The sequence below is a fragment of the Micropterus dolomieu genome, linkage group LG11 (genome assembly GCF_021292245.1).
Source record: "Micropterus dolomieu isolate WLL.071019.BEF.003 ecotype Adirondacks linkage group LG11, ASM2129224v1, whole genome shotgun sequence".
NCBI lineage: Eukaryota > Metazoa > Chordata > Actinopteri > Centrarchiformes > Centrarchidae > Micropterus > Micropterus dolomieu.
The window spans coordinates 12,671,673-12,692,829 of record NC_060160.1 but is presented as its reverse complement, the minus strand read 5'-3'; the positions used below and the strand labels follow the sequence as shown (position 1 = coordinate 12,692,829).

Below are 21,157 nucleotides of genomic sequence, written 5' to 3'. Positions count from 1 at the left end.
CTACAGTAAACACTAGTCAGCAGCACATCACAAGTCATAGGATGCAGCTGCAAATATGGTTACAATATAATAAGCTATACATAACAAAGCCTCTGTTTATATTATTATTATAATTTCAACTGAAACGCTATACAGTATTTCAGTTCGGTTCACTCATAATTTAACGCTTGGCAGTAATTTCTTCAATGTTTGATCTTGATTTTCTTTAATCAGCCAATCATTAAAGGGCATTTTTTCTGTACTGGTCTTGTTTAAAGTCAAAAGGAGGAACATAACTGTCACAGTCTAATTTGAAAGTTTTAAAAAAACTGTATTGACCTTTTGTGCTTTATAATCATATTGAGTTTAGTGAATATATATGTGAGCAGTGCCTATATGAGTGTATAACCATTTGGAAATGGTTGTTAGGGACTCCATCTGTGTCACTATAAAGTTAATGGCCAAGAGCTTCTTTGAAATTGCCCATGTTTGTATTAGAACTAAGGGTGGGTGAAGGTGGTGCTGAAGTGGGTGTCGATGAGGGGCGCAGTTTGAAAAATGTTGTCCCCTGTCCATAATTCCTAATGGCGGTCACAATAACTCCTGGAGATGCTCTCTGTTTTCTATTTACTCCCACTTGGAATTTTGTTCACCATTGTACATAATTTTGTTAGATAAAAACAGTTACTGGAGAGGGGAAATAAAGCACCTTCCTATCTAACAAGCTTGTGTTTGCTTGTTAGCTGAGCTTGGTCACTAATGGGACAATAAGTTGACACAAATGCATTTGTACTACTGATTTCTGTCTCATAACAACCCGCAAATCATTGCTCTTTTGTGAAACAGTTTTTACTCAGAGGAGGTTCACTAGCAAGGACATGTAATTTAGAGGTTTATGCAAATGTGGAATGTATGGACTATAGAGTACCGATTAATGCATATAGAGGAGAAGGGTGATGGTGGAAGAAGGATGCCTCTGCTGGCTGGTCTGGGAGGGTATACAGAAGACTGGGCGAAGGAAGACTCAGTGTGGGGTTTCCGCCTCGGAAGTGTTTTCACCCGAGGTTTTTTTCAAGCCCCAAAAAGAGTCAGATTAACATTGGGTTCAAGGTTCCCCAAACCTTGGTTAGCATGGTATAGCAGACGAACAGATTTGGACTGAACGAGAGTATGTGCTGAAACTGCAAGAGTCCTGAGAGGAGAATGACGGCTGAAAGGTGACGTGATGCCTTGAAGCGATTCTAGCCACTTAGGCCTGCTGAGAGAAGCTCGGGCCGAGGCTGTCGAGGATGGCTTCTTGTGAAGTGTTAGAGAGGTTTCTCAGCTGTGGAGCTGGTTGAATGATATGGGTGAAAACTGTGTTACTGGTATGTGATAAAAAATAAGATTGTGGTCAAGTGTCTGAATTTGAACGAAAGACGAGATGATGAATCGCTAATTATGTTGTGGTGGGCAAGAATGTGAACTGTACTGAGGATGACCGGTGTTAAGCCGAGATTCGTGTGAGTCTGCGAAGGAGCTGGGTGCTGACTGTAGAACAGGACTGACCTTGTAGAATCTCTACCACTATAGTGTTATCGGGACGGATGAGTATGTACTTGCTAGACACTTAATGCCCCCAAAGAATGGCAGCAATGACAATGAGGTATAGTTCGTGAGTGCTGGTGAAGGAAAACTGGACTGGGTGTCTGGAGGTCTGAACTCTAATGAGGTTGTGGCACGAGTGAGGAGTGTCTGGAAGGTCTGTTATACTTGAATGTTTGTACTGAGGTGGAGTGCTGGTCAGTCTGTTGGTGTGGTTGGATTGTGGAGACAGGTGCTCCTGGTGTGACCTCTTCCGCTGAAGTAGCTGACGTGCGAGACCTTGAACCTACGCCAGGATCCTGTTTGTGGATTTCAGCTCTGCTTTTAACGCCATCATCACAGCCCTGCTGCAGGACAAGCTCTCCCAGCTGAGTGTGCCTGACTCCACCTGCAGGTGAATCACAGACTTCCTGACGGACAGGAAGCAGCACGTGAAGCTGGGAAAACATGTCTCTGATTCCAGGACCATCAGCACCGGATCCCCTCAAGGCTGCGTTCTTTCCCCCCTTCTCTTCTCCCTGTACACCAACAGCTGCACCTCCAGTCACCAGTCTGTCAACACCACCAAGGGAATGAGTCCGCCTACAGGTGGGAGATCAACCATCTGGTGACCTGGTGCAGCCAGAACAGTCTGGAGCTCAACGCTCAGAAGACAGTGGAGATGGTCGTGGACTTCAGAAAGAGCCCAGCCCAACCCTCCCCCATCATCCTATGTGACTCCCCAGTCACCACTGTGGACTCCTTCCGCTTCCTGGGCACCATCATCTCCCAGGACCTCAAGTGGGAGCTGAACATCACCTCCATCATCAAAAAGGCCCAGCAGAGGATTTACTTCCTGCGGCAGCTGAAGAAGTTCAGCCTGCCAAAGACAATGACGGTGCACTTCTACACCGCTATCATTGAGTCCATCCTCACCTCCTCCATCAACATCTGGTACGCTGCTGCCACTGCTAGGGACAAGGGCAGGCTGCAGCGCATCATTCGCTCTGCAGAAAAGGTGATTGGCTGCAGTCTTCCTTCTCTTCCTGACCTGTACTCCTCGAGGACTCTGAGGCGTGCAGGAAAGATTGCAGCTGACTCCTCCCACCCTGGACACAAACTGTTTCAGACTCTCCCCTCTGGCAGGAGGCTGCAGTCCATCAGGACCAAAACCTCTCGCCACAAAAACAGCTTCTTCCCGTCTGCAACTAGTCTCATTTACAAGGCCCGGGTCCCCTACTGACACTCCCCCCTTGCCAATGATACAAATGTCTCTGCACATGTAAATAATGTTTCATCTTGTGTCGTGCACAGACCTGGCACTTTGCACATATTTGTTGTTGATTGTTGATCTTTGTTGCTGTATATTTTTATGTTGTCAGTTTATATATTTATATGTACACAATATTCTTTTCTGTTGCGTTACTTCTGCACGGCACAGACCCAGAATAATGGACATGTATATATCTGCAAAAGTGTACTTTTTTTTACTTTGTGGTGACAGCCCACGCCGTAGCCTGATGTGCACCTCCTCAAAAATGTAATTACACATCAGGGCGACGCGGACTGTAGGAAACTGTAATTGGTTGTCTGGGTAGCCCTGCAATGCCTCCGAGCCGACAGGAAGCGCTCCGTGCTTTGAAGTAAATTTTACTAGCGGCCAGTTTAGAGGTTATAACAGCTGCACGTATATAATTGTACTCCCATTCAAGTTAGCGGATGGCTAAACCGGAAGTTAGCCTGCTTGGCAGGCAAAAGTCAACACAGTGGACGCTGTAGCCAACTTGGCGGTGTAATTGCAGAAGACAGAGACACTGACACACAAGTATAAATGCATGGGTACATGTGTAGCCTACGGCGTAGCTATGCACATAGACCTGATGCAGAAGTATAAATTGCACTTTAGGATCCGGGGGAGTCGGACATATCTCGTTTCAGGAGCTATACCAGCGGGGCTGTGGTATGCTAACCATTGAGCACAAACCACTCACCTGGCTGTGGTCCGACTGCTGCGACAGGACTGGAATATAGCTGGTTTCGAACAGATCATCATTCAGGCAAGTTAATCTCCATTTCTTGCCTGATACTGAATGTTGGTTGAATGCTAAAGTGGCTTTCGGTTTGTGTGATTGTGCAGTTCCACGTCAAGCACTGTCTTGCTTCAAAGAATCTGAAACAAGCAAGGCAGGCTGAGTAGAACTGGTATATAGCCTTGACAGGTGATTGGAGGTGTGGTTGAGGAATGGCCTCGCTCCCAAACCTAAGATAACAAATTAACTTTATTTTAAGTGAGTCTAAGTAAGTGAATGGTGATGAAATAATACTGGTGTTACATAAAAAACTTTGGAAAAAAATAACCTGATGCTGGAATAAAATAAAAATGACAAACTTTGTTATTGTGAAAAGAAGCTGAATAAAAAATTGCAGTATGTTGGATTATTTTGCAGTTTCATGCTTAAATGTTTTATCTATATCCTTTTTAATCATGTCATAATTGATTTCATAATGTCTTATTTACATTTTTAATACTGAACACTTTCGGTAAATTTAAAACATCCACAACACTATGATCACATTGTCTCACATGATGGATCCGGTGTGAAATACAGTAGATTTACGATTGGAAGCTCACACATTAATTTTAATTCTAACTACAAGAAATAATCCCAGTTTGAATCATTTGGTCTCATACTTAATTCCTCCTTCTGAAAAATGAAAAAAGGTTCTGCCTGCATCTGCAAAGTTGTTAATCCATCTGAAAAACACTAACTTTACTGTAGTGTAACCTTACTTGACCTTACTTTGGGCAAGTGAATACATTTATAAACATGAGGGGAGAAGCCAGTAGAGGCAGACTGTATTTGATTATCTCTTGATAAGGAGCAAGCTGTGAACTATGTGAACTATTGATCCTCTAAACTGTGATACCACGGAGGGTCGAAAAACCATCTGCCACAATAATTCAAGGGATGATGGATGATTTCCTGCAACTACATTGGATCTTTTTTCATTAGAAACATTTAAAATCATCTTCATTGACTAGTACATTTGACTTGGTCATTCTTTTGCGATCTTTACCACCTATGAAATATATACAGTGCATGCCACAGCAGTGTGAAGCACAAGATCAAAATGAAAGACCCCAGCTTTGTTGCGACCTTTCACTACCATAAAGTCTCGAATAAAAACCTCCACTAATCAGGGCACTGTGTTTCAATTACCCCCGTATCATAACGCTACTCTCATCTTCCCAGAATGCCTCTGCCTGAAGGTCACAGCAGCCTTTTAGTATTGCATGCTGTCTAGGACTTTTCGTGGGTGACCTTTCACTGTCTGTCACTTCACAGGATAACACCAATCACTATGCAAGAATATGATTGCATGCAAGGTTACATCATGAGGTCCATTTTTTGTACAGTATAATAGTCAGTTTGTGTTCATTGTTGAGTCTGTCATCTTGTCTGTTGTGTTGAAAAAGGACACAGAGAATGACAGGCTGAGAGAAAGAAGGAAGAAAGGAAAAAGGCAAGAGACCCACTCTGCCTGTGATGACTGAGCTTTAACTTGACTGATTCATTCCCGACATCTCATTAATCTTTCACATCTTGCCTGTAGTTATCATTACTAAGAAAACTGTCAGGCTCTCTTCTCTTATTTTGACAGAGGCATTTACTTTCATCTTCACTACAAGAACGGGGGAGGGAGGGGTTGTTGTTGTTTACCAGCTTCCCACCCACTTCTGAAATTCTGCGGTGTTTAGCATGTCATCCAAAGAGATACACGTCCTGACTGACGAGCAACTCTATTTTTGTTTGGAGAAAATGTGAACTACAGCTTTTAGTGCTTGGTTGCATCAAAAAGTAATACTGCAAAGTTCAGTCTGTGGTTTGCAATTTTTATGAAGTCATTGAATTATTAGTCCTAAAATAACATTTTCTTAGTTTGTTTCACCTATGGCTCCATTATTAAAACTAGAATTTTGACCTTTCGATTTTGCTGCATGATATTGAGACCAAGCGGCAACCTCTAGGGCAGAAAATTGATGCCAAGTGACAAAAACTGCACTACATGGAATGGCCACTTGAGGCTGGCTCCAAAAGTGAATCAATCCTCTTAGACCGCCATGTTAAAATGCCCAACTTTACAGCAGAAACAAACATGTTAACTACCTGGTACAAAAGATGGTTTTGGTCTCTATAGCTAATTTCCCCCTTGACAACTGTATAGGGGGTGACGTTTTATATAACTCACTGTTTAAATTTTATTAAGGCTTAAAATGATGCATAATTAGGAATGTGGCCGCTTTGAGTACCAGATGGGTGCCCTCTCAGGCTCATTCAGTTGCCCCAACTCCACCTCTGCCCATTTTTTAATTATCCAGAGTCCGGCACTGCCAATATGGAAACGGTTGAGTTGCCGGGAACCCACATTGAGCTTAAAGGAGACCTATTATGCTTTTCCACATTTTATGACTTATCTACAATTTTACAATGTTTGATGTTCAAGTTAAACATGGCCAATGCTTCAAATAATGAGGTTAAAGTTTTTAAAAGAAATCCCTGGGGGCCAAAACCTCAGATTTCCTCCTGTTCTGAACACTCTGTTTTGAACTGCTTTTTCTACCAACGGTTTGCCAGCACACAGAGCTAAACGGACCATATATGGTCATTTGCTCCGCACAGCTATGCTCAGTCTGTCTGTACCACTCAGCGGCAACAACCGTCTGGTAACATGCTTCAGGTCTTGGCCAATCAGAAGACAGTGGGCTTTGAGAGGGGGGGCCTTAAAGAGACAGGAGCATCTACAGCTTGTTTCAAACAGAGATAATAAAACTCATAAAACCTTCCCTACATGAAAAATCCTGCATTGTTTACATCTACGTTTGCTTGCTAGCTACCATTGTTGGTGTATTGCCTTGTTCCTTGGCTCATTAATGCTGTCAAATGTCAACTGGTGGAATAATGTAAAACCAATGGCAGAATCTGCGTTCTCGTGCCAACAAGTCCTTCAAATTAAACAATAAAATGCATTGTTTGCTTCTACCCTCTACAATGACACATAGAAGTGTTTTCTTATCTGAAGCCCATATCAGCAGGATAGTGTAATTTGTCTGTGCCTTCCAAAGCCTTTACAAATCACCACTGCAAAAATAAAACTTTCTGATCTTACACAGCTATGGTTAAAGTTTGGTTAGTTTTAGGCGCACAATGACTTGGGTGGGTTTATGGAAAGATTGTGGTTTTGGTTAAAATTACAATTTTGTTAAGGTTACAATCATAACCATGTGGTTAAGGTCAGGTAATGATCATGGCCAGTTAAAAGAAACCAACTTTGACTTTCAGAAGGAAACAGGTAGCAATCAACTGTCTAATGTCCTGTTTTCTTCACCAGACTATGTTTTCTTTCTCCATCCAACCACCCTGACCTCCTACCGCTGCCAACTTTGTGACTTTGCTTATGACGGTCAGGACTCATATTCTATGACCACTAGAGAGTTTTGTCACTGGATTGTCAATATATGCTGTTTTTAGACATTTTCTGAAAGGAATGATGCTGCCATTTTTCTTAGAAGAAAGCCTCTCGTGTGCACATGCACAATACAAACAAAACAGGGACCCATTCATAAAAAGAGTTGTTCCATGGCGCTGCTAGTGGTCAAAAATCCAATAGGGTACCTTTAAACATCTTTCACCATTTAAAAATTATAATACAACTTAACGCTCTGAAGAGTGTGTGGTTAGGCTACAGAATACTAGGGATGCACCAAAATGAAAATTCTTGGCCGAAGCCGAAGCCGAATATAATGAAAAAAATTGCCAAATACTGAATACCGAACAAGTACATTCACATTTTTTCCATTTATTTTTTTTATTTATTATTATTATTTTTTTTTACTATAGCATAAATTAAATAGTCAAAATGGGCTTTTTACAAAGTGTTTCCCACAGGATTTGGAGAGACTATGGTGGGTGGGTCCGGTAAAGTAAATTTACTTTTACTTTTAATGGATACATGTAATATGTTTTATACTTTCACTGAATCTAATCTAATTATTCTTATTTCCACACTGTATAGACACCTTATTTTGAAAACCGGACGTTGTCACAAGTGTATCCTCATGCTAAATTCATCATATTCTGACCCAATTTGATAAATAATGTTGTATGTGGTTCTTGGATCGCGTAACATGAAGTAGCTCGCTTTAAATTTACACAGAGTAAAAGTTACTTAGTTACTTTTTTAACCTCCTAAAATAACTTATTGATACTGATTTAATATCTTATTTATAGGCCTCCTTATTATACTTATTTAATTAAATCCCATCTTTTGCAATTTGATGAGGGCACAAAACCAGATATTAGTTCGTTTGACAGATCCTTTGCTAATGCAATGGCGCAAAACAATGTCAGAGAACTTTTTATGTTATTATGACAAGTTTTGTGAATGTTTTTGCTTCATTATGAAACTGTGGCGGAACAATTTAGACTATGGCAGGCTGCACTGGACTGGGAAAATGGGAAACACTGGACTGTATAAAAGTCATATGCCTATTTAGGTTACATTCAAACAGGTGGTAATTTTAATGTGATGTCATAGGCGTAAGCATGATTAATTTTTATTAACATAGGCCTAAGCGTAATTAACTAGTTACCAGCAGGTTGCTAGTGCCAACCAACATTAGCGATGTCATGCACCAATGTCTTTTTGGCTAATTTCAGCAAAGCCTCTTACTAAACAGCAGCTGAACTAAATTGCAGCTGACTCCTCCCACCCTGGACACAAACTGTTTCAGACTCTCCCCTCTGGCAGGAGGCTGCGGTCCATCAGGACCAAAACCTCTCGCCACAAAAACAGCTTCTTCCCGTCTGCAACTAGCCTCATTAACAAGGCCCGGGTCCCCTACTGACACTCCCCCCTTGCAAATGATACAAATGTCTCTGCACATGTAAATACTGTTTCATCTCGTGTGGTGCACAGATCTGGCAAGTCGCACATATTTGTTGTTGATTGTTGATCTTTGTTGTTGTATATTTTTATGTTGTCAGTTTATATATTTATATGTACACAATATTCTCTTCCGTTGCGTTACTTCTGCACGACACAGACCCAGAATAATGGACATGTATATATCTGCAACGTTGTTCTTCCATTCCATATTTATATATTTCTACATTTATTTATGTTGACTGTACGTTTGTCTAAAACACTACTTGGCAATAAAGCTCCTTCTTCTTCTTCTAAACTATGAAAACTTCTTTTACCAACAACCCGTGGTACAAGCAGGGTGCAAACTACAGGGGAGCTTGGCTCCTCTTAATAACCCGCAACATGCTATTTTTGCCATTTGTTTCAAAATCTTCCTTATCATCATGGATCATGCGTAAAATGAGGAGCGTCGGAATTCATCTAGCCAGAGGGAACAATCACCGACAGCCCACAGCTTCAGGCCCCTCTGCGACCTCCTCTCCCTGGCTCTGTCCACTCCCTCTTGCTGCGGACGGTTGGTGATCGTTCCCTCTCCCTGGATGACTCCTGATGCTCCTGTTTTACACATGATCCATGTGCTACTCAGGGCCGGCCATGACAGTGTTGGAGCCCTAGGCGAGATTTGAAATTTTGAGCATTGCACCTATTTATGGTTCATCTCCATCTATATAAAACGAATAACCTTTTTTTTTTACCTTTTTTCCTACGTTTTTTTCCCTAAGATTGTTAGACCAACACAGTCTGGGACAGCATTCTGCATGTGAAACAGAAACCAACCAAAAACACTACTGATCAGATAGGTCTACCTCACCACAAATCCACACGTTAACTTCAGCAGCTCTGATATAGTGCAGCTCACAGTCCAAAACAGCAAGGCTACGCTTCAGTTTTTATATGTTTATATTGCAAAACTGTAGCCTACCAGATACTTTACTGTGTGGACTCACAGCGCAAGGTGCACATAATTAAAATCGCCAGTGTCGCATCAGCTGGGCGGAGCTGATTCGCGCTGAGTCGAGTGGTGTGGATGTGCTAGGAGACAATTCAGTAGACAGTGTCCTTAAACAGCGATTTTTGCGTCTTTCTCAAACTCTTTAAAATGCTTCCACACTGCCAACATAATGTAATTGTTTGGTAATTGTTTGGTAAAATTTAATCAGTATTTTGACTTATTAGGCTGAACACCGAAAGTGCTATTGTTTTTATTTTAGACCGATTAATTGCAGTGGCCGAACATTTGGTGCATCCCTACTGAATACACCTGTACATCTCCTCCTCTATATAACAGTGGTTCACATAATAACAACATAATTCTGCAGAATATGGGTTTTATTTGAGATTTTTCCTAATTCTGTTTTTTTTAATAGATAATTTTATCCATTCTGGCCACTAAAAAGTATTGACTTAAAACAATCTGGGAAAAATAACTCTTTAACTGAACCTCGTAAACACGTGCAACCTATGACAAGGGGTCACAAGTAGACCCCTTTGTTTTAAGATGTTTTATGTAAAGCACTTTGAATTGCCTCGTTGTTGAAATAAATATAAAAGTACAAGTAAACTTGCCTTTGCTTTAAGGGACTTTGTTTTAAAGGATCACAAAACAGAAAGATTGGGAACCTCTGCCAAAAACCATCGACTGTTAGTCTTTTAGGATAACAATATACCATATTCTACAATGTCATTCATTAACTGACATTTCATTCACAAATTCAGAGCACAGTCGCAATTGATGTTTGTACACTGGGCATGTCAGGCCTGTTGATCATTCACAGAGCACTGTGGGCATTATGAATATTCAGAGTAGTAGCCAAATGTCACCGAGCTATCCCGTAGCAATAATGGAGCTTGAAGTCTGCAGACAAGTGGGCACGAACTGAGGCAAGCTAATGAATGTAGCTGCCTCGCCTTGATTAGTTTGGATGACAAATGTTTTGATAGAGACAGCTCTCAGAGGCGTCAGTCTATATCACATCATTTTCATCTTTATGCTGTGTGACAACACTGAGTTCACCCGGAGGCAACATGTGAACCAGGAACGTTTTACCTTTTTAAACAAAGATAAAGATTTTGCATCCTGCTTCTATAGTGGTAGAAAACTAGTTCAATAATAAAGCTATAGTTATACTGTAGAAATGCACCCACACAAACAAAAACAAATCAAGCAGAAACAAAAAGACAGCACAAATTAAAAGAACATAAGAAGTCTCAGAATATCAGAACAGTACTAATAAAACAAAATGAAGTCAGTGACTCAAGAGGTATAGCTGCTATTAGTGGATAAATGTCCACAAGTCAGGATATATGAGGCAAAAACCACTGAAATAAAACAGCAGTTTCATTGGTAATACTGCGGGGAGCATGTTGCTCTGTGGGACAGGACAGACGAAATGATGTCTTTAAAGGGCTGACGCGCTTAAAGAACATGGTCCACTGGCTGAGATTATTGTAAATATATTTTATACCTGAGTCTCTTTACCACTAGTACAGCTAGTGTCAGCCTAATTACTGGGAATAGTGCCTGTCAGGAATTTAGGGCAGGACCTGCAGTGTGGCAAAAACATTAACATAAAGAATGTTGAAAGAGATTTACTGGCATTTTCAGCTTTTTGGGTGAGCAAAATGAGAGCAAAACAGCTACCATAGTTATTCTGTCAACAAATCAGCTCTATTTTATGGGTGACTGTAAAGCCTAAGGCATGCGAATTCACTCTTATGAACATACACAGACTCAAAGACTGTACAATTTACACATGACAACATTTACATATAGACACACACACACACACACACACACACACACACACACACACACACATTTTCTGCATCTTCCACCGTTGTATAGCCACAGAAAGTAGTCATGTATAGTTTAATTGCTGCTATAATATATCAATACTCAATATTTACAAATGTCACTTTTTTTGTAAGCAGACATCTGCTGATGCTATTAGCCTCCACAGGGAGTTCTATTTTGATGCCAGCAATCATTTTGAAAGAGTAAACGATGCTTTGTATGATGGTGGATAGTTTTGGAAAATAACTCTTTATGTAACTAATTAGTGTGTTTGGCTCTCCTGTGTTTGCATGTAGTAAACATAGACCCAGCTGAGGTCCATCATGTGTCCACATTGAGGACCAGATGAGATCCACAGTGATTCCCTGCTTCCTGCTCAGCTCGACTGGCCTCGATGTGGGTCATCTGGGCCTTTTACTAGACGGCTGTGGGCCAAGAAAAAACCCCCCTCCAAACATAAAAAAACAAACAGGCCCTCTATTTGTAATTTGACAACCTCGCCAGAACTACTTCAGACCGGCTTCTCACATGTGACGGTTTTAAAAAAGTCCAGTTTCTAACAACATTGCATTGATAAATATAATTGGGGGTTCTCTTCACAGTTGTAGTTTGCCAAAATTTCCTGGAGTCAGAGAATATAATTAAATATTAAACCACCACAGCCTGCTATGGGGTGAAGCTCTTCTCATGCAATAACAAGGAGGCTGTTTACTTATCCTCATCTTGCAGTTGAGACCTTAAATTTTCCGTTATTATTTTTGCTCATAAGAGGTTTGCAAAAAGTGGGACACTCTAATTGAAAAACAGTAAAACTTCTTTCTCGTAAGTGTCCTGGGCACTTTGTTGTATTTTAGACAGTGGTGGAAAGTAACTGATTACATTGACATTTTACATTTAAAAAGACATTTTACATTTGAAAAGGTAAAATACCTATATTTTTGATGAAAAAAGAAAAAAAAGTCCAAGAATACAAATTTGTGTAGGCTAGCACAACTGCGTTTTTCTTCTTCTTTCCATCCCTCATTAATCATCTCACTATACCCCTCAGATTTATCTTGTGACCCTTTGGAAGGGGCCCGACCCCCATGTTGGAAACCACTGGATTAAACTAAGACTAACTATATGACTAGCTCCATCTCGGTATAAAAATGTACATTATTATAGTTTGCAGTTTACACTGTTACTTTAGTTGGATTTTGAATGCAGGATTTTTTCTTGTAATGGAGTATTTTTCATTTTTGTTTTGGTACTTTTACTTAGGTAAAGGATCTGAGTACTTCCTCTTGTTAAGTGTAAACAATAGCAGTTTCAAGATCATTTTCCATCAAATGTTGGAAGTTATGTTCAAATTCTTCCTGCACCTACTAAAAACATTGTATGTGATTATAACCTTCATTTAGTAAATGGTTTATATCTATTATAAACATGGCATTAATATTCCATGGTGTATTCACCACCTTCAATGCTTCAACATCACAGACAAATATCAACCAGTACAAGGTGTGGTAAATGCATGATAGAGAGGATTCACAAACATTCAGTAAAATCCCAGAAAAATATAATAAAATTGAAATTAAAAGTATAAATAGCTACAGGGGCTGCAGCAAAATGAATTCCTTTTGGGATATAAATTAGAGGGTCAGCTGTTGTGTTGCGCATCAACAGTTCTGGATACCAATGAAAATAGACTTCTACATCAAAGAGGATTTTACATTGCACCTAAATGGATTCCCCTACAGGGAAAGGCAGGAGATGCTAAATTGCACTTTCCTTATTTCGAGTGTAGCATTAATTAGACATAGTGAATAATGAGCCGAATGTATAAAATATTTCCTTGGTGCCATTGTGATACTGACCAAAGGTAAAAAATGTGGGCAGGAAGACAAAAGGACTATAAGAAGGAAAGGTTGTAATGCATGTAGAGCATTGCCATGTTGGAGGTGTTTACATTAAAGCAGCATAGGACTCAAATGTTCACTTGTATGTACTATAATAGCTTTTCTTCATTTGCCGACAGCGATGGGCTACTGTATTTAAGCTTTTTGCTGCCTTTCCATGTGTCAGTTTTCAATAAAGTCAGCCTCGTTTTATAACAAGGAACACCATCTGCCAGTGTGTCAAAATAAAGGCAAGAGGGTATTTAACTGTATACTGCTTAGGATTTAATGACATTTTAGTAAAACTGGAGAAAGAGACATAAATATAGAAAAATGACACTTGGGGGCTGCAGGGTTGGTGAAGTCACCAGAACAGAAATACAACTTTATGAATTAATTCACCAATGACTATTTGTTGGTCAGTCGGATCCCACTTGGATCCAGAATGAAATATTTCAACAACTATTAGATAACTATGACAGTTGGTGCAGACATTAATGTCCCTTTGAAGATGAATTGTAGTAACATTGGTGATCCCTTAACTTATCATCTAGCACCATCATCAGATCAAACTTATAAACCAAATGTCCAATGCTCTGGTTTATGAGCAAATACCTGCAAAATTAAATGTGATTCCCATCAGCCTCAGCTGTAATTTGTGCTAATTACATTTATTCATTTAGCTGATGCTTATATCCAAAGCAACTTACAAAAAGTCAGAGGTCATACGGAGCAACAAGGGGTCAAGCTTCTTGCTCAGGGACATGTTGGTGGATGTGTCACAGTGGGAATTGAACCCCAGTCTCCCTCACCAAAATCATGACTCTTATCCACTACTCCATCAGAACCCCTTGATTAGCTATTCTTAGCATGCTAAACTAAGATGGTGAAGTGAATATTATACCTGCTAAATATCAGCATGTTAGCATTGTCACTGTGAGCATGTTAGCGTGCTGATGTTACATTTCCACTAAATACTGATACTGATTTTAAGCAAGTCACAAATACTCTCATAGCAGACAGTATGCATACTAAGTACCACGATTTTTGTTTGTGCCATCGACACACATTATTCTTCCACAATGCAATGCACTAAGGAAGTAGAGGACCTATTCACAGTTGAAGAAACATTTAACAAATTGTGGTTGGTGGTGAAACAGCTCTTTGTAAGGTTTAAACATTGACAGCTTACTGAAAACTGAGGAATCTGTCTCATGCTTTTCATGTAGTTTATCATATTGGGTACTGAAATTAGATGGTAAAAAGCATGTCAAATGTAAAGATGAATTTCTTCTTTGAAAACCTCATATTTATGGTTCCTTAAAAGCACTGCTGATTTTGTTGGGGTGTAAAGAGTTACAGTTTTGCCCTATGAGATCCTTGAAGCCCTTTTAACTAAATGTGTTTGTATTTTTTATGTCTCAGTGCCAACCTCTATTAGTATCATGTCACTAAGTGCACTTGACTCCAGTCAAGAGGTGCTGTGCCTGTTGGTGAGGTCCGGGTTGCATTTACAGTCTACACCCCCGAAAACACAGCTCTGTACAGTGCAGGACAGATGAAGCATACCAACTTCTCCATAACTAAATGGTGTTTAGTTATTCAAGCTGTGTTGACCTGATGTAGAAAGTGAAGTACTCACTAACTTCGAAATAATCTTCTCATAAGATTAAACATTTTATTTCTTTTTTTCTGTGGCTTTTACAAGACAGTCAACCATACATTGAATGGCAATAGGTTGCCTGCCTACTTGAATGGTACATTGTAATATACAGTATAATACCCCATGGTAGATTGCACTAATATTGGTAAGACTGTATAAAATACTGTTATTATGCCTTGTGTGATGACAGCTCCACTTTACTTAGATCGCTGCCTATAATTCTTTATGACGTTACATTAGCTGCTTGTGTGGGCGGCTGAATCACACAGGGATTATATGTGCAGGTTCATTAAACTATTCAACCATACATTGATGTCATTAAATTTTGTGACTTCACTTGAGGGGGAAAGGTACCCTCCAAAAATTTTTCACAGCAGTAGGGACGTCTGCTCTTTTCTCCCTGGGTGGTTTATTGGTAATTTTCTGACCTTGGAGCAGTAAAATATCAACATAATACGATTGCATTTGACACACAATTTTAGTGTTTAAAATCAGTTTTACATTAGATTATAATATTTAGTGAATTTTCCAATGTGAAATTCAAAAGCTACTGTAAATGTGTAGCTGAGTCAAGATTGTTGTTAAACGCTTTCTAAGATATTGTATGCTTTGAGTTAGTATCAGAGATATAAAACTGCATCTTAACACTTCAGACATTTCAGAAGGAATTCTAGTACTTTTTTTACTTTATTACATTTATCTGACAGCTAAAGTAACTGCGCAGTTTTACAAAAGAAAAACAAAAAACAGTAGCTAATTAAAATCCTTTGTCACATCTACCAGGGGGTGGTGATAGAGTAGCAGATAAAGCTCATGCCTTTGGTGTGAGACACCCAGGTTCAAATCCACTGTGAGACACCAATATGTCCCTGAGCAAGGCACTTAACCCCTACTTGCTCCAGAGGCGTGCAGCCTCTGTTGTGTATATAGCAATTGTAAGTTGCTTTGGATAAAAGCGTCAGCTTAATGTGATGTGTTTTGTTCCAATTTCAGTGTCTACTAAAAACAACAGCACTGACAATACATAATTAACAAAATATTTTAATGCCGAATCATCAAGACAAAAGAGCAGTAAGTTTGTGTCTGCCAGCTGGTGCTTAATGATTTGCATCTGCACTCCATTTGAGTCTCCGCTCTGACTGAGGTCCACTTGGAACTGGACAAAACAGACGAGAAGTGCTGTGGCGTCCAAACACAGAAAACCTGGCCTGTTTGGACCCAGAAAGACGTCCTGTACTTGGGTCAGCAATCCTTCTACCCCCTAAAAAGTGCAGCCGGAGCTTCTCTAGAAAGATTAATGACCATTGATCCCCAGCACAAGCCACCAGGGCAGCAGACCACTGTTTCCCTCCAGTCCCCATAAGCAGTAAAATCCTCATTACACACTTTCTGAGTCTTTAGGTTGCCCCTCTGCTCAGCCCGAACCAAGCCCAAGGACGGGCTGTTGTTTGGTTTGTTTTATTTTGTTCAGCGAAGTGTGTTGATGTGGCTGATGTTTGCTTATTGGTGCATTTTAGTAGTGTGCTTTATTGTGAATCCTATAACATCTGAATTTTATGTTTACAACATATTTTTTTTAAGTAAACAGTGTAAAAATGCAAGGTGAGAAGGTACAAACCACTGATGACCACTGTGATTCAGAGAAAAGTTCACAGTCTGAACTACGTTTTTTAAAGAGACATGTACTCCAAAAAAACCCCCAAAGTTGTCTATACACTGCAGCCCCTCTCATTTGCAGATTAAACATGAAGCTCGTATAATCATCTGTGTGTTTGGAGAATGTGTTCCCCATTTCTGCTTCTTTCTGCGTGACCTCCCTAATCACATGAGCATTTCAAAAGCACAGGGGCAGAGGGTCACTGCAAATATGGGGTTTAAAAAGCTAATTACCATTCAGCAGAATATTCCTCCTGTAAATCAGCTCCCACTCTATTCTGATGTGTAGGTAACTGTCTGACTTCTGCCCCAAACACTGCCTTTGATGTTGGGAGAAGGTCTGAAGTAAGAATAATTAAAGTGTAACAGCAATGGGCTTTGTGTACGCTGTAAGCAGGTTTTACATGCAGTAATAATTTGTCTTTTTTAAACCATTTAGTATGAAGCTGACTGACTGCTTTCATTGGAAATCAACCCCCGACTAAAGAACAGGCTAACATGGCATCACAGGGACTAATAAATGATATTATTGCAAGTTGGATACTGATGATATCACATTATGAGACATATTTCACGGTTTTATATCGAGCCCTGCATGGAATCTGCAAAATGATCTTAATAGAAGGCTGTAAGTGTCGTTGAAGTCTTCCTTACTTGATCTAATTGCTATATCCTTTTCCTTCCACAGCAGAAATGAACAAGCCAAAGACACGTGAAAGCTGTATGATGTTTAGCAGAAAATCTCATCAAGTACTTTCTATTTGTAGTTTCAATTTTTAGTTTTCTATTGGTGCTTTGAGCTCTCTCCAAAAGTGTTGGCATCACTGTCAACTTTGGCTGTCAGGTGATTGACAGTTAAGTAACATGCACATTTGATGTGAAAACACTCAACTTCTGCATAATAAAAGAACACCACAGCTTAAAAAGACAAAACTACAATGAGTCTTCATGTCCAGTATGATGTTTGTACAGTTTACAAGCCTGTGAAAGAAGTTAAAGATAAATAAAGATAAAGATAAATACAATGTATGCACAAAGAACATAAACTAACATATACACCTACAAAGGGGCATAAATTAATTAATTTAAAAAAAGTATTTTAACGACATCTTGTCACTTAATTATAAACTTTCTCCTTTCTGTAGTAGATTTGTGGAAAAAATTCTTTCCAAAAGTCCGAAGCACTTTCTGTAACAATATGTTACGTTACTACTGAGGTGACAATACCATCACAATAGGGACTACACTATCCACTATAGTAACCAATATGTGACACAACCCAATCGACCAGCAAGACCGTCAATATCAGATGATTCTGCAAAACCTCTGATGATATTGGATGATGCTTCTTCTTCTTCTGTCCAATGCCAACATTTTTAAAATTCTCGCTTTCTATCATATCTTCACATGGCAGCTATGGTTAAGTTTAGGAAAAGGATTCAGTGTGCAAAACACATGCGCAGCTTTCTTGTCCACAAATTCTACGGTGATTTCTGCTTCCCACAGACTACCAACATGAATACTTTTATACTTTTAATTTCAAGACTACCAACAATGTAGATTGCTGCCTTTAAAGTTTTTTTAATTTATTACATTTGGAAAAAAGTACATTTCGAGTCCTTATTGCAGATCTGTGATGGAATGCCAACTGAGAAACAAAAGTCTGATGTGACCACCAGCTAGCTAGCTAGCTCCACACACGGCCGCTAGCTCCACTGTCTCTGACCAGTATATGTTGCTTATTGTTTAATCCAAAGAATGAAAATTAAAGCCAGTGTTATTTGTGGTACTTATTTAAAACCCTGCAGATTTAAGATCTTTAAACATTTCAATCCTCACATCAATAGTGTAGCCGATTACCAACCAACATCACATTCATCTTTTAGATGTTTGGTTATTTTACTCACTTCCTGTTTCAACCATAGACTGCATATTAGAAGTGGACGTAATCATTGTAACGTCACCCGTTGGTTTGTGGACTGCCCTTTTGAACCCTCGAGTTTGGCCGTTAGGGCGCCGCCATGCTGACTTTTTGCAACCAGCGGCACTGGAAGTGACCATATTTGGACGAGACAGTGGAGCTAGCGGCCGTGTGTGGAGCTAGCTAGCTAGCTTAGCTAGGAGCATCTGTAATTGACATTAATTGTCATTTTAACAGGACTGACAGTTTTGTCTAGCGAACAACATGCTTAAAACTAAATGTACTCACCAGAGAAAGTGAACAGCCAACTCTCAATACGCTTTTTCAGCGGTGCTGGTTAACTTTACACTGTGCCGTGGGTGCGAGTCACTCTAGCCCGATTGACAGGTCGCCATGGTAACGATTTGTCAATCATAGATAATCCCACCCTGAAACGTTCTCTGCTTTATGGTCTATTTTCCTCTAAATGGGACCATAAATTACTAAATGAACATCATGTTGTAATGAAGAAACAACATTGGTTTCAAGTCAACATACAAGACTTTAAGAATAATGCTGATTAATTAAGTCCTGAGGGAAGAGAAACCTTAGTTTCAAAGGTTTTATATTTTCTGTATTTTGCCAATTCCCTACACAAGCCTTGCAGGTTTAGATGTGTCATTAAATTCATTCACTTTTTGGAGAGTCTCCAAGATGAATTTACTGGCAATCTCTCATTATGTTAACGGGATTAATTAACCACACGTATATAAAAAGTTGTCGTAGTCCTTTAAACACACTGGGTACTGCTGCTGCTACTGCTATAAGGTTGCATGAAAAGAGGGTTGTGTGATGGTTGGGGGAGACACTTGTTTAATAGAGGAGCTCTGCTGTAAAGCTAAATTCCCAGGGCTGGGATTCAGCTATAACTGACCTTCGAATTCCTCTGTGTACATAAGAGTAGGTCAAAGGAAGGAGAGAGCAACACTGTGCACTTTCTTTAAATCTCTTTGTTAATGTATATACTGTATATTCAGTTATTTTGACTGACAGGTGAGACACATCTGTTTATTGTCAGGTAAAACACAAATTGTATATCTACCAATGTTACTGAATTAATGATGTCGTTCTCTGTGCAGTCACATGAGTTGATAATACTCCACTACACATTATAAATTGACCTACAGTGCTGACATCAGTGATCTGGAACTGGTAATGGTGTGTGGATAAGTTGCCCATAAAACCAGCATGAGGAAACACGCTGTCACAGCAGCCTGATCATTAGGACACCAAACAAGGAAATGCTCCGATGGACACTAATCATTCAAGATCAAAAAGCATTTAAATGAACCAATAACATCTGCTCACACAGCTATTCTTGGGGTTTTGCCATATGTTTCGTGACCTCAAAGTGGCGATGACGAGAGATGGATGTGTGACAATCTGTTGCCAAAATGGAGAAAAACTAACAGAAAAGATTAAAATCCATAAATTCTGATGATGTTGCTTCACTCACACACTTGAACATGTTTGACTGGAAAAAGAAAGCTCCTTGAATGTGACTTTGAAAGGCCCAAACTTAACTGGGAATTAGCATGAAATTACATCTTTAGCATGTTTGAACATGAACTGGCAGCTGAAGATACATGGATGAGCTGTTTTCAACATAACTCACAATCTGCTTTACCATTCGGATGCCTCATGTTTAAATGGAGGGTTTTCAGATGGGCTAAAAAACAACTAAACAAACATAGCATTTCCACTCTGCAGTCATTTAGATTTTAACACGTGTTTCTCATATAATAACGAAAGGAAATCAGACTCATTCATTTAAATAATTGCATGTGTTCCTGTTTTTGTCCCAAGTTAATTAGCAAACATTTTAGCTCCGAGTAAAAAAAAAATGCTCTTATTAAGTGGGATGAACAGGGGCTGTCAGCACATCTTTACAAGTCTTGTGTGTAATACAAAAAAGCCTGGCTGCTTATAGGTGCTGCAGCTCGGAGCAGGTTTTCATCCATAGCTGAACAATTTTCTGCTCCTCTGGGATCATTTGCATCAATTCAATTTATTTCAGTAAATGGACCAATTCATCAGGGAAATTTGGTATGTCATTTGTGTTTTTCATCAGGCGTCATACCTTCCTCTGCTTTTTTCACCAACACAAATGGATTAAACACTTGTGTAGACATCTTGAACCTACCGTACATCTGCATGAGAGGTTATTGTGTGCTGACAGCCTAAGGAGAAGAGCTCATTGCACGTTTAGAGGCATAGTCATAATTTATATAATTAGGTGTTTACTGCTCAGAGCTAATATTGATTGTTGAGTTAGGAGAGCAAACACATTTTCTGACGTTGCATGATAAATTGCTTTGACTTTAATTGGGCTTACATTTCATTCAATCACTAAAGATAGAGCATCAGCTTGAAAGCCAGACTGAGTGAACACATTTTGGCATTGTAAAGATTTAATAATAAAAGATAGTTACATAAAATCCAACAGAAACCAGCTCAGGTACAGTAATAATAAGTTCTTTCCTTGAAAAGACAGCAAGCGGCTGGTGCTCCGTATCCTTCCAGATGTCTGTGTGCAATATACTCCTCCCTGCTGGCCCACACTGACAAGCCCATGTCATCCCTGTGACATTTTCAGAGCCTTCACATTTCATCAGGATGGTAATTAATCAGTGCCGAAACAATGTGGTGGCCTGGAACACCGGGGCTGCCATGGCGCT

At 39.7% G+C, this 21,157-nt stretch overlaps 1 protein-coding gene across 3 annotated transcripts in view; it reads right to left on the bottom strand.

Moving 5' to 3' along the window:
• Window positions 1-18,834, bottom strand: part of LOC123978886 — a 38,037-nt gene extending 19,203 nt beyond the window's left edge. The window contains exons 1-2 of one of the 3 annotated variants that reach the window (XR_006827075.1): window positions 18,729-18,817; window positions 3,534-3,802 (exon numbers count right to left, since the gene is read on the bottom strand). The gene's annotated coding sequence lies outside the window, so the exon portion shown is untranslated. Of the gene's footprint in view, window positions 1-3,533; window positions 3,803-18,426; window positions 18,555-18,728 lie in introns of those variants that run through there. The other 2 variants (XR_006827073.1, XR_006827074.1) reach the window with 2 other exon arrangements.
• Between the last annotated feature and the right edge of the window lie 2,323 nt (window positions 18,835-21,157).